The sequence below is a fragment of the Camelina sativa genome, chromosome 9 (genome assembly GCF_030686135.1).
Source record: "Camelina sativa cultivar CO46 ecotype springtype chromosome 9, ASM3068613v1".
NCBI classification, from domain to species: domain Eukaryota; kingdom Viridiplantae; phylum Streptophyta; class Magnoliopsida; order Brassicales; family Brassicaceae; genus Camelina; species Camelina sativa.
The window spans coordinates 19,885,057-19,898,055 of NC_141888.1; the positions used below are offsets into that span (position 1 = coordinate 19,885,057).

At 37.9% G+C, this 12,999-nt stretch overlaps 1 pseudogene; it reads left to right on the forward strand.

Annotated features, from left to right (window-relative positions):
• The first annotated feature begins 2,523 nt into the window (after positions 1–2,523).
• Positions 2,524–2,624, forward strand: LOC147938352 (small nucleolar RNA R71; annotated as a pseudogene).
• The last annotated feature ends 10,375 nt before the right edge of the window (positions 2,625–12,999 follow it).

Genomic DNA, 12,999 nt, shown 5'->3' on the forward strand with positions numbered 1-12,999 from the left:
TCAGGATTGTTGATAAGGCTCATAGTCTTTCTAAGCTTCAGTTCTGAGATCAAGCATAAACAAATAATCATTAGAGTGTTAGCCAAATAAGAGAAAGCATTAGTCAAGATCATAATTCCCAAAGACAAAAAGAAAAATTTGAAAAATTTGACTCAAACTTTATGGTTTTGATTGACACAACTGAAACTCAAAAACAGAAATCATAGTTAGTAACTAACCTCCCTCAGACTTAAACAACACTGTCCCCAGTTTTATCAAGTAAGAGGAAAGCAAAAATAAAAATAAAATAAATATATAAAAATCAAAATAAAAAGAAAAAGAAAAACCTACCAGTGGGTTGCCTCCCACTAAGCGCTTGTTTTCAGTCATTAGCTTGACTGTGTTGGAGCTCAGGCATTCGGAGGAGCAGAACATGGCATTGAAGTTCTCTTCATCCAAGGTGGTGTATAAGCTTTAGGTGCATGAGGTCTGCCAAGGATGTTAGGAACAGGACCAGGGCGGGATTTAGGGATGGTTGTGCTTCTTTTATGTCCTGCAAAATCATCAACAGAAGAAACAAGCACTCTACGATAATCTCGTGGCTTGGTTAACTGCAAAACAGTTTCTATCTCTTTGAAATTCTTGTTGATGATAGGAGGAAGTTTAGGAGAAGAAGATGCATACCGTGGCCTTACCTGAGGACTCTGGAGTGTGGAGTGACTTGAAACAGATTTGGGAACAGATTTCTGACTTGGAGCATCAGTTTTGGACAAGCTTTGTCTCGGATGTGGAGGGGTGTCGATCGATGCCTCCTTGTTGGTGTCGATCGACACTGAGCCTGATGCCTGTGTTGCAGAAACTTTTTCAACAGAAAAAGTCTGTCCATCAATAGTAGGAGCCCTCCTCAGCTTATCCATCTCAAAATGCATACTCAATCCATCCACATTCAGTGTTATGTGTCCCTTCTGCACATCTATGATGGCACCAGCTGTAGCCAAGAAAGATCTTCCTAAGATGAGAGGATCTTTAGGCTCTTGATCATACTTCAGCACTACAAAGTCAGTGGGAATCATGAAGTTGCTAACCTTAACTGGAATATCCTCTAAAACACCTTCAGGAATTCTTCGGGAGTGATCAGCCAAGATAAGAGAAATCTGAGTTGGCTTGAATTCTGTCATCCCAAGTCTCACAGCAACAGAATGTGGCATCAAGTTGATGCTAGAGCCAAGGTCACAAAGTGAGTGAGAAAACCTTCCTGCTGAGATTGAGCAATCAAGTACAAAGCTTCTAGGATCTGGTAACTTCTTAGCAGTCCTACATTGAATGATTTCACTCACTTCCTTAGAGACAACCACCTCCTGCTTTCTCTCCTTATTCCTCTGAACAGGCTGGTTCAACAGAATTGCACTAACATCTTTAGTTAGAAGTGCTCCTTCTTCAGGGCTCAAACCATTGGATACCATTCTCTTCACATACCGTTTAAGAGGTGGTGAAAGCTTTACTGCATCAATTAAAGGCATCTCAATCATCACCTTGTCCATCATTGTTTTGCATCTAGCTTCCTCCATCTCTTGCTTAGACTTTCTTGGCTTGGGAAAAGGAACCTTAGGCTTGTAGACCCTTTCAGCAGCTGGAACCTGAGATTTTGCAGCTTCTGGGTTCGTCTGAGAGGGGTGTCGACCGACACCCAGGTGGTGTAGATCGACACCATCATCTGAAACCGAGAGATTGGTCGATTTCTCTTCTTTTTCTGCAGAAGCAAGTTCACCATCATCTTCATCTCGCACTGATATGACATTGCAAGCATGTCTGGGGTTTGACTCAGTTCTTGCTGGAAGAACACTCTCTTGTCGTTTAACAGACCCAGCAGTCTGTGCAACTTGAATCTCCAGCTTCTTAACATGAACATTCAATGCATCAATCTTCCCATTAAGCTCAGTGTAGACATTGTCAATCTTCCCATTGAATGTCACTGTCAATTGCTCCTGTCCTTGCAAAAGCTGCTCAAGCATGGCTTCCATTCTACTCTCTGAAGAATTCTTAGGAGGTGGAGACTGATAAGATGAGTTCCCATATGTCCTTGTATAGCTATTGTTCTGTTGTTGCTGCTGATACTCTGGCTTGGAAGTGTAGCCTGAAGAGTTCCCATTGTAAGGCCTATTGCCTTGCTGATTTCCAAACCGCTGTCCCTGATTCCCATACACATAGTTCACATCTTCCTCTTGGTGTCCTTGATCAGGTTCTGGCTCATATGTCTCAACCTCAGCAGCAAAATGAACAGATTTCTTACCCGTAAGGAGATTATGCACTGAATCCAGCTTAGCATTAACAGAAGCTAACTGGTTTGAATCAAATCCTCCATGCAATCTCTTTCTTTCAGCATCTGCTCCCTTAGTGCTATTGCTAGAAGCCAAATTCTCAATCAAAACTTCAGCATCTTCTGGAAATCTTGTTTTGAAATTCCCATGACTTGCAGCATCCAAAGCTAACTGATACTTCCAGTCACACCCTCTGAAAAAGATACTCAGCAATTGTACCCTTGAAAAACCATGGTGTGGAAAATCCCTCTTATAAGCTTTGAATCTCACCCAAGCTGCCTTGAAAGCTTCATCTGGTTTTTGCTTGAAAGTGGATAGCTTGACTCTCAACTCATCTGACATTGCATCATCATAGAAATGGTTGAGGAAAGCCACTTTGACTTGTTGCCAAGATGTCAAAGATCCAGCTGGCAACTGCTTCAACCACTGAGATACCTCTCCTGCAAGTGAGTATGGGAAGAGCTTGCAGAATATGAAGTCCTCAGTCACTCCATTAGCCTTGATACTGGTCACAAGATCCTCAAAATGCTCAATATGGTCTAGAGGCTTCTCATTGGGCAAAGCAGAGAAAGGTCTCTGCCTAACTAGTTGAAAGTACGCAGGTTTCAACTCAAAATCATTCCTCTGGAATGGAGGAGGAACAATAGCAGACCGGTTCTCGTACACCAGATCAGCCCGGTTGTAGTCAACAATGGTCCTGATCAGATCCCGGTTTTGGTCCTGTCTTCGAACTGGGTTCTGTACGTGGTTGGCAGCTCCACGCACGTCTGCTGCAGGTGGGTGTCGATCGATGCCACCTAGTTGGTGTCGATCGACACCAAGGTTTGGATCATCAACGACACCAGCTTGCTGGTTCACGACAGCCTGCTCGTTGACAACAGGTTCAGCAATCACGTTTCCTTCCGCATCAAGCTTTTGGCCCTGCTCATTGCACAAGTGGCCCTCTTGATCCCTCAAAACACCAGCCTCATCACGCATCAGAATGATCGTATTAACCATCTTCAGAGATTTGGCTGCTTTTCTGTTCTCACGCTCAAGTTTTCCCAACTCTATGTTTGAAAGCTTCAGAATTGGACCAGTCTTGTTGCTCCTTGTGTTAGGCTTACTAGGCATACACCTGAAACACACAAGAAAGAAGAAAACAAAAGCGTGTTAGTTTGAAAATAAAAAGAAAAATTTAGACAAAATCTAAAACTCAAATCTAATGGTAGATCAAAGAGTCCCCGGCAACGGCGCCAAAATTTGATATGCTCAAATTTACCCTAGAGCTTCTCTCTCAAATTAAGAGGTCAATGCAGTGCTTAGGGGTCGAATTCCACAAGGACTCAAGACTACACAATAAATTATAGAGTTTTATAATTATGCTAAACAGATTAAATTGAATTAAAAATAGCAATGCAAAATATTAAATAAAGCTGTTGTAAATTCAGAAGATCAAAAAGCTAGGCTTAGGGAATTTCTCAGGAAATTATGAAGTATTAAATCAATCAATAAATTAGGATTCAAGCAATTAAGAACAGATCTAGAATTCTAAACACTTTTGTAAATTAAATCAGTTCTCACTGCAAATAATATCTAAATTTAAAACCAGAAAATCCAAATCTCTTTGTAAAATTCTAGGTTAAAAATCAGCAATAAAATCAAGTTTAGATTGTTCACAAAATTATTAAATCAAATCTCTTTACAAGAAATAATTTTGCTCATCAAAAGGTTCTATCAGGAAAATCAATTATATTCTCATATCAATTTATTTTCCTAAAGTATTAATTCTAGATGGCCAATCAAGGATTAATATGAAGAACAACCTAAGATGAAGATCTAAATAGATAATGAATCCTAAATAAACAGATCTAACAATTCATAAAATCCCTGTGAAAAACCCTAAACCTAACAAGCAAACTACTCAGACATGTTTAATGAAGAACAAGACATCTTTCTGAATAATAAGCAATAGAGATTAAAAAGAGTAAGAAGGAGTTCAAGAATTCTTCTCTACAAAGCAGATATGATCTCTCTCTCTCCAAAGCTCTCAAAAATCTCTCAGGGTTACAGGAAAAATAAAACTTGATAGAATAAAACTTAAGGGTTTGGAAAACCTAAAAACTATATATATATGTCCTAAAACACGTCAGAGACTAGTCTTGCAAATATGGAAAACTTCGGGCAACTTTGTAAAACTTCCAAATTTGGCTCTCTCGTCGGTTTGGACTGGGTGTCGATCGATGCTAAGGCAGTGTCGATCGACACCATCTCCTCTGATCGATTCGAAGTTGATTTCTTGCGGATTATTGCTCCAAACTGATCCAAATTGCTCAACTTTGCTCATTTCATGCTAAAAACCTGTAAAGACTCAAAAACAATCTAGAAACAAATGAAAAGACACTAAAAGACTCTTTATATCATGGTTAAAAACCATGATATATCAACTCCCCCAGACTTAGCCTTTGCTTGCAAGCAAAACATAAACTTAGACATCTGAAAGAGGTTTGAAAACAGGGAACTCACTTAACTGCATGATGATTCTTATTCACACTCTTCATTTACCTGACTCAAGAACTTACTTCTTATACTCAACCATGATAAGCATTAACATTCCTTACTCAAATCCCACAATCCCTTGGAATCTCTGAAATCTCCATTGTCATCTCATTAGTCAATATTAAAGCATAAATAAGGTGAATTCTTACCTTGGGTGTATTGATCAGTGGCATGTGGACTCTCTTCAGGCCAAGACATTCTTCTTACATATCCTTTCCTCTCCCTTTTCTCACTTCCATTATTTTTTTTTCTTTTTTTTTTTTCAAAGGTATAAGCGAATACCGGGGTCATCGGTAATTTACCTACCCCTCGCTTCCAAGCTTTGTGTGATCATTTGACTCAAGAGTAGAATAATGAGGTCACTGGTAATTTACCTACCTCTCTAAACTGATCAAAATCATCTCATCTTTTATTTTATCTTTTTCTGATTTTTTTTTTTAAAAAGCACTGAAGGGAAGAGAGAGGGGAGACATACTTTGAAAAATTGCATTGTCTTGTATGGCCTGAAGAAGAAGTCTAGTCCACTGATTTCCAACCCCAAAGTAAGAGATTAAGTCCGGTTAAAATCCTGATAAAAGTTGAGACAACGTTAGATCAATCAGATATCCATTGAATAAGGGTTTTCAGGATTGTTGATAAGGCTCATAGTCTTTCTAAGCTTCAGTTCTGAGATCAAGCATAAACAAATAATCATTAGAGTGTTAGCCAAATAAGAGAAAGCATTAGTCAAGATCATAATTCCCAAAGACAAAAAGAAAAATTTGGAAAATTTGACTCAAACTTTATGGTTTTGATTGACACAACTGAAACTCAAAAACAGAAATCATAGTTAGTAACTAACCTCCCTCAGACTTAAACAACACTGTCCCCAGTGTTATCAAGTAAGAGGAAAGCAAAAATAAAAATAAAATAAATATATAAAAATCAAAATAAAAAGAAAAAGAAAAACCTACCAGTGGGTTGCCTCCCACTAAGCGCTTGTTTTCAGTCATTAGCTTGACTGTGTTGGAGCTCAGGCATTCGGAGGAGCAGAACATGGCATTGAAGTCCTCTTCATCCAAGGTGGTGTATAAGCTTTAGGTGCATGAGGTCTGCCAAGGATGTTAGGAACAGGACCAGGGCGGGATTTAGGGATGGTTGTGCTTCTCTTATGTCCTGCAAAATCATCAACAGAAGAAACAAGCACTCTACGATAATCTCGTGGCTTGGTTAACTGCAAAACAGTTTCTATCTCTTTGAAATTCTTGCTGATGATAGGAGGAAGTTTAGGAGAAGAAGATGCATACCGTGGCCTTACCTGAGGACTCTGGAGTGTGGAGTGACTTGAAACAGATTTGGGAACAGATTTCTGACTTGGAGCATCAGTTTTGGACAAGCTTTGTCTCTGATGTGGAGGGGTGTCGATCGATGCCTCCTTGTTGGTGTCGATCGACACTGAGCCTGATGCCCGTGTTGCAGAAACTTTTTCAACAGAAAAAGTCTGTCCATCAATAGTAGGAGCCCTCCTCAGCTTATCCATCTCAAAATGCATACTCAATCCATCCACATTCAGTGTTATGTGTCCCTTCTGCACATCTATGATGGCACCAGCTGTAGCCAAGAAAGATCTTCCTAAGATGAGAGGATCTTTAGGCTCTTGATCATACTTCAGCACTACAAAGTCAGTGGGAATCATGAAGTTGCCAACCTTAACTGGAATATCCTCTAAAACACCTTCAGGAATTCTTCGGGAGTGATCAGCCAAGATAAGAGAAATCTGAGTTGGCTTGAATTCTGTCATCCCAAGTCTCACAGCAACAGAATGTGGCATCAAGTTGATGCTAGAGCCAAGGTCACAAAGTGAGTGAGAAAACCTTCCTGCTGAGATTGAGCAATCAAGTACAAAGTTTCCAGGATCTGGTAACTTCTTAGCAGTCCTACATTGAACACTTCCTTTGAGACAACCACCTCCTGCTTTCTCTCCTTATTCCTCTAAACAGGCTGGTTCAACAGAATTGCACTAACATCTTTAGTTAGAAGTGCTCCTTCTTCAGGGCTCAAACCTTGGGATACCATTCTCTTCACATACCGCTTAAGAGGTGGTGAAAGCTTTACTGCATCAATTAAAGGCATCTCAATCATCACCTTGTCCATCATTGCTTTGCATCTAGCTTCCTCCATCTCTTGCTTAGACTTTCTTGGCTTGGGAAAAGGAACCTTAGGCTTGTAGACCCTTTCAGCAGCTGGAACCTGAGATTTTGCAGCTTCTGGGTTTGTCTGAGAGGGGTGTCGACCGACATCCAGGTGGTGTAGATCGAAACCATCATCTGAAACCGAGAGATTGGTCGATTTCTCTTCTTTTTCTGCAGAAGCAAGTTCACCATCATCTTCATCTCGCACTGATATGGCATTGCAAGCATGTCTGGGGTTTGACTCAGTTCTTGCTGGAAGAACACTCTCTTGTCGTTTAACAGACCCAACAGTCTGTGCAACTTGAATCTCCAGCTTCTTAACATGAACATTCAATGCATCAATCTTCCCATTCAGCTCAGTGTAGACATTGTCAATCTTCCCATTGAATGTCACTGTCAATTGCTCCTGTCCTTGCAAAAGCTGCTCAAGCATGGCTTCCATTCTACTCTCTGAAGAATTCTTAGGAGGTGGAGACTGATAAGATGAGTTCCCATATGTCCTTGTATAGCCATTGTTCTGTTTGCTGCTGATACTCTGGCTTGGAAGTGTAGCCTGAAGAGATTGTTGGGAATGTTCTGAAATCTTTTGTACTTACTCTTGTATAGTCAAGATTTAAAAGTCGTATAATATTATATGATTATAATGTTTTGCTAGAAGCCTCTTATAATCAATGACTTTAGAAGCTCATTACTAATATTATTCGATCCTACAGGGTCACACACCTAAGCAGACTGAATTAATATTGGGTTTAACTACAATATAATATATGTTATATAAGATATACATATATTTATATTTGTGCAATTAGAATAAAATGTTTATTATATGTTATATACGATATACATATATAAATGTGCACGTAAGAGAAATTGGGCCTGGCCCATTAGTAAAACCTAAACGAGTTAGGTTATTGTGATCAGTATATAATAATGCTTTGCGTTTGATTATGTGACACACTAAGATCTCGCCGAAACCTAACCTAAGACAAAAGTGTTTGTCACGATCGAGATTTGATCTCTACGGCACTAGCATCCCGTTTGATCCAGTTTGTGTGCGTGTGGATACATGTAGAGGCACAACAGTTGGAGTGCTTTACAACCTTAGTTTAATTTAGTTCATCTTCCGCTGCGAACTATCCAGGTATATTCATAATCTTATGACATAGATTTTGATTCAATATTTACATGAATCCTGGCAATAGAATTTGTGACTAGTTTTATAAATTGTTATAAACCGATTCAAATTCCAACCGTGGTATCAGAGCATACATGTATAATTTTGAATTAAACCTAATTTACTGTTCATATTTGATATGCAAAGTAGTTTTGTTTTGTTTGTTAAATCCGATTATTATGGTTGATGAATGAATAATCGATACATGCAGATTTGTAAAATTGTTTACGTTGCATGTATTATTACAAAAACACATAAGAGTTATTATGAATATAATATGGTTATTAGAACAACACGTATTTCGGCAATACTTGTCTGTTTGATTTTTTTATCATATATATAAGAGACTTATGATCTGTTTCATTACGTCTCTTTTAGGGCATAATAGTTATGCATATATGATGATACATATAACTAATTAATTGAAATATATATTGGGTATGTTTTGTTAGAGCATCACGTTTATATATATATATATATATATATATATATATATATATTATGTTTGATTAAAGAATGAATATAATATATAAGATTAAACTTCATCTCCGAAAGATTGGAATTTGGTAATGAAAGTCATTACGGAAATTCGTTGATCGGAGCCATAATTTTCAAATTCTAATTTGATTAGTGTTATTGAAATTTAATTTGATTAAAATAATTAGTTTTAAATCATTTTTAATATGATTAAGAATGATTTACAAATTAATAATTATACAATAATTATACATATTAGATATGTATTAGTTATATATCATTTAAATTTTTATATATCAGATATAAAATTTAGATAAAATATAAAATTAATTAAGATTAATTTCGAATAATTAAGTACATATAAGATATGTATTATTTATATTGGATATAAATTTTAAATATAAGATTAATTTATAAAATTAATTCCTCAACAAATATCAAGTATTTTTGATGTCTTTCCAATCTTGTCTACTGTCAAGCCTCGTTTCATTGTGTGATGGGTCTACCAAGTAGAGTGTCTATGATTACATAAGTAAGACAGATGGTAATGGTTACCATTTGAGTTAAAAGATTGATTTACAGTGTCCTCTCTTGGACCAGACGATCCTCCCCAACCGCCCCTTCGCTCATCAGGAAATTATCTGCTCAGGTCGTCGTATACAATTTATGGAGACAGCGAAATAACATCTTGCACAACTCCTCCAGGCTTGCTCCTTCCATCATCTTCAAGATCGTGGACCGTGAAATGAAGGACATCATCACATCGAGAGGTCACAGGAAGCGCTGGCAGGACCTACTGCCACTTTGGATCCGCTAATTCACATCCCAAATTTCCCCTAACTCTATTGTAACCTTGTTTTGTTTTTTTGCCGAGGTTGCTTTTCGATTAGGTTTTTAATATTTTTGTAAAACCTTATTTCATTCTAATGATATTTACATGCTTAGCAAAAAAAAAAAAAAAAAAAAAAGATTGGTTTACTTGATTAAGCTATCAAAACGGTTTTGGGCTTAGAGACATATGTTGGATATGACATAAGATGTTATCTAACAACCAAGAATTATATTGGATATAATTAGCAAGGATGTTGCTTACCTAAATAACTAAATATTCGGGCGATGAGCCAAAGCTCACTTGAATTTTAGTGAAATAAGGATCTTGGATTACTATATTCTTATGAGGAAATTTTGTTTTGAGTATAGTATGAGTTTTCTTAATTGTTATAGAGGTAAATGTTACCACTTGTGGTTCTACTCGTTGGGTATTAGATACTGGCTGTGGCGCTCATATTTGTACAAATTTGAAAGGCCTAAGTAATAGTAGAATTTTGGAGAAAGGACAAGTGGACCTAGGCGTTGCTAATGGAGCAAAAGTTGCTGCTTTGGCCATAGGTACATATCAGTTGTCTTTACCTTCTGGCATGATTTTGGAACTTAAGAATTGCTACTATGTACCTACAATAAATAAGAATATCATCTCTATTTCATGTTTGGACATGGAAGGTTTTCATTTTTCGATCGAGAACAAATGTTGTTCATTTGATCGTGATAATATTTTTTATGGTAGCGGTCCATTAGAGAATAGACTTTATGTTCTGAACCAGAGTATGCCTATCTATGACATCCGTGTTAAACGATTTAAGTCTAACGACTCAAATCCTACTTTTCTTTGGCATTGTCGTTTAGGCCATATAAATGAGAAACGCATTCAGAAGCTTCATAGTGATGGACTTTTGAACTCATTTGATTATGAATCATATGAAAAATGTGAATCTTGTTTGTTGGGTAAAATGACTAAGGCTCCCTTTACTGGACACAGTGAAAGGGCCAGTGACTTGTTGGGTCTTGTACATACGGATGTATGTGGACCAATGAGCTTAGGTGCCAGAGGAAACTATCAGTACTTCATTACATTTACTGATGACTTCAGTAGATATGGTTATGTTTATTTGATGAAACATAAATCTGAATCTTTTGAAAAGTTCAAAGAATTTCAGAATGAAGTACAAAACCAACTTGGCAAAACAATTAAAGCTCTTCGATCAGATCGTGGAGGAGAATATTTGAGCCAAGTTTTTAGTGATCATCTCAGGGAATGTGGAATTGTTTCACAGCTCACTCCTCCAGGAACACCTCAATGGAATGGTGTGTCTGAAAGGAGAAACCGGACTTTATTAGATATGGTTCGGTCAATGATGAGTCACACAGATCTTCCATTATCCTTTTGGGGATATTCTCTAGAAACGTCTGCGTTTACACTAAACAGATGTCCATCAAAATCAGTTGAAAAGACACCATATGAGATATGGACAGGAAAGGTTCCTAATTTGTCTTTTCTAAAAATTTGGGGTTGTGAAGCTTATGTCAAACGTTTGATTACTGATAAGCTTGGACCCAAATCTGATAAGTGCTACTTCGTTGGTTATCCTAGAGAGACCAAAGGTTATTACTTTTACAACCCTACCGAGAACAAAGTGTTTGTTGCTCGGAATTGTGTCTTTTTAGAGAGAGAGTTTCTTTCTAAAAGAAACAGTGGGAGTAAGGTACAACTCGAAGAAGTTCGAGAACCACAGGAGATGGCTCCACCTATTGAGGAAGAGCAACAATTGGATTTACGAAGAGTCGCAGAATCTACGCTTGTGGAACCTGAAGTGCGTAGGTCCGAAAGGACACGTCACGAACCTAATAGATATGGGGTTTGGGTGACAGATCATCATGATATATTTATTATAGAGAATGATGAACCTACGTCTTACGAAGAGGCAATGATGGGCCCTGACTTCGATAAGTGGTTAAAGGCCGCTGAATCCGAAATGGATTCCATGTCACAAAACAAAGTATGGACTTTGGTTGATTTACCTGATGGTGTAAAAGCCATTGAGTGTAAATGGGTTTTCAAGAAGAAAATTGACATGGATGGTAATATATAGATATACAAAGCTAGACTGGTAGCTAAAGGTTACAAGCAAATTCATGGTATTGACTATGATGAAACCTATTCTCCAGTTGCAATGTTTAAATCTATTCGGATTCTCCTAGCAATTGCCGCTTATTATGATTATGAGATTTGGCAAATGGATGTGAAAACAGCTTTCCTTAACGGAAACCTAGAAGAGGATGTGTACATGACACAACCTGAAGGTTTCACACATCCTGAGAATGCTGGGAAAGTATGCAAACTTCAACGTTCTATTTATGGGTTGAAGCAAGCATCTCGGAGTTGGAATCTTCGTTTTAATGAGGCAATCAAAGAGTTTGATTTCATTAGAAATGAAGAAGAACCTTGTGTTTACAAGAAGACTAGTGGGAGCGGAGTTGCATTTCTGATATTGTATGTAGATGACATACTACTTATTGGAAATGACATTCCTTTGCTTCTGTCTGTGAAGACTTGGCTAGGAAGTTGTTTTTCAATGAAAGACATGGGAGAAGCTGCATACATTCTTGGAATAAGGATCTATAGAGATAGACCAAATAGACTAATTGGACTAAGTCAAGATACTTATATAGATAAGATCTTACATAGGTTCAACATGCATGATTCTAAGAAAGGCTTTTTACCAATGTCTCATGGCATAACGCTCAGCAAGACTCAGTGCCCTAAAACACATGATGAGCGAGAGCGCATGAGTAGAATCCCATACGCTTCTGCTATAGGTTCTGTCATGTATGCCATGCTTTGTACTCGTCCTGATGTGGCATGTGCTTTAAGCATGACGAGTAGATACCAATCTGATCCAGGTGAAAGTCACTGGACAGCAGTCAAAAATATCCTAAAGTATTTAAGAAATACTAAGGATAAGTTCTTGGTGTATGGAAGAAGTGATGAACTTGTTGTGAGTGGTTACACTGATGCCAGTTTTCAGACAGACAAAGATGATTCTCGATCTCAATCTGGATTTATCTTTTGTCTGAATGGAGGAGCGGTGATTTGGAGAAGCTCCAAACAGAGCACCGTGGCAGACTCTACAACCGAAGCTGAATATATTGCTGCTTCTGAAGCAGCAAAAGAAGCTGTTTGGATTAAGAAGTTCATTTCTGAACTTGGTGTGGTTCCTAGCATTTCTGGGCCGGTGGATCTTTATTATGATAACAATGGAGCCATCGCTCAAGCGAAGTAACCCAGATCGCACCAGAAATCCAAACACGTTCTAAGACGATATCACCTTATTCGTGATATAGTTGATAGAGGAGATGTAAAGATTAGCAGAGTTTCAACGGATGCAAATGTTGCAGATCCTTTAACCAAGCCTCTTCCACAAACTAAGCATGAGAGTCATACGACTGTTGTAGGCATTAAATTTCTAAAGATGTGATCTCGATTTTAGTGGGAGAATTTTATTTT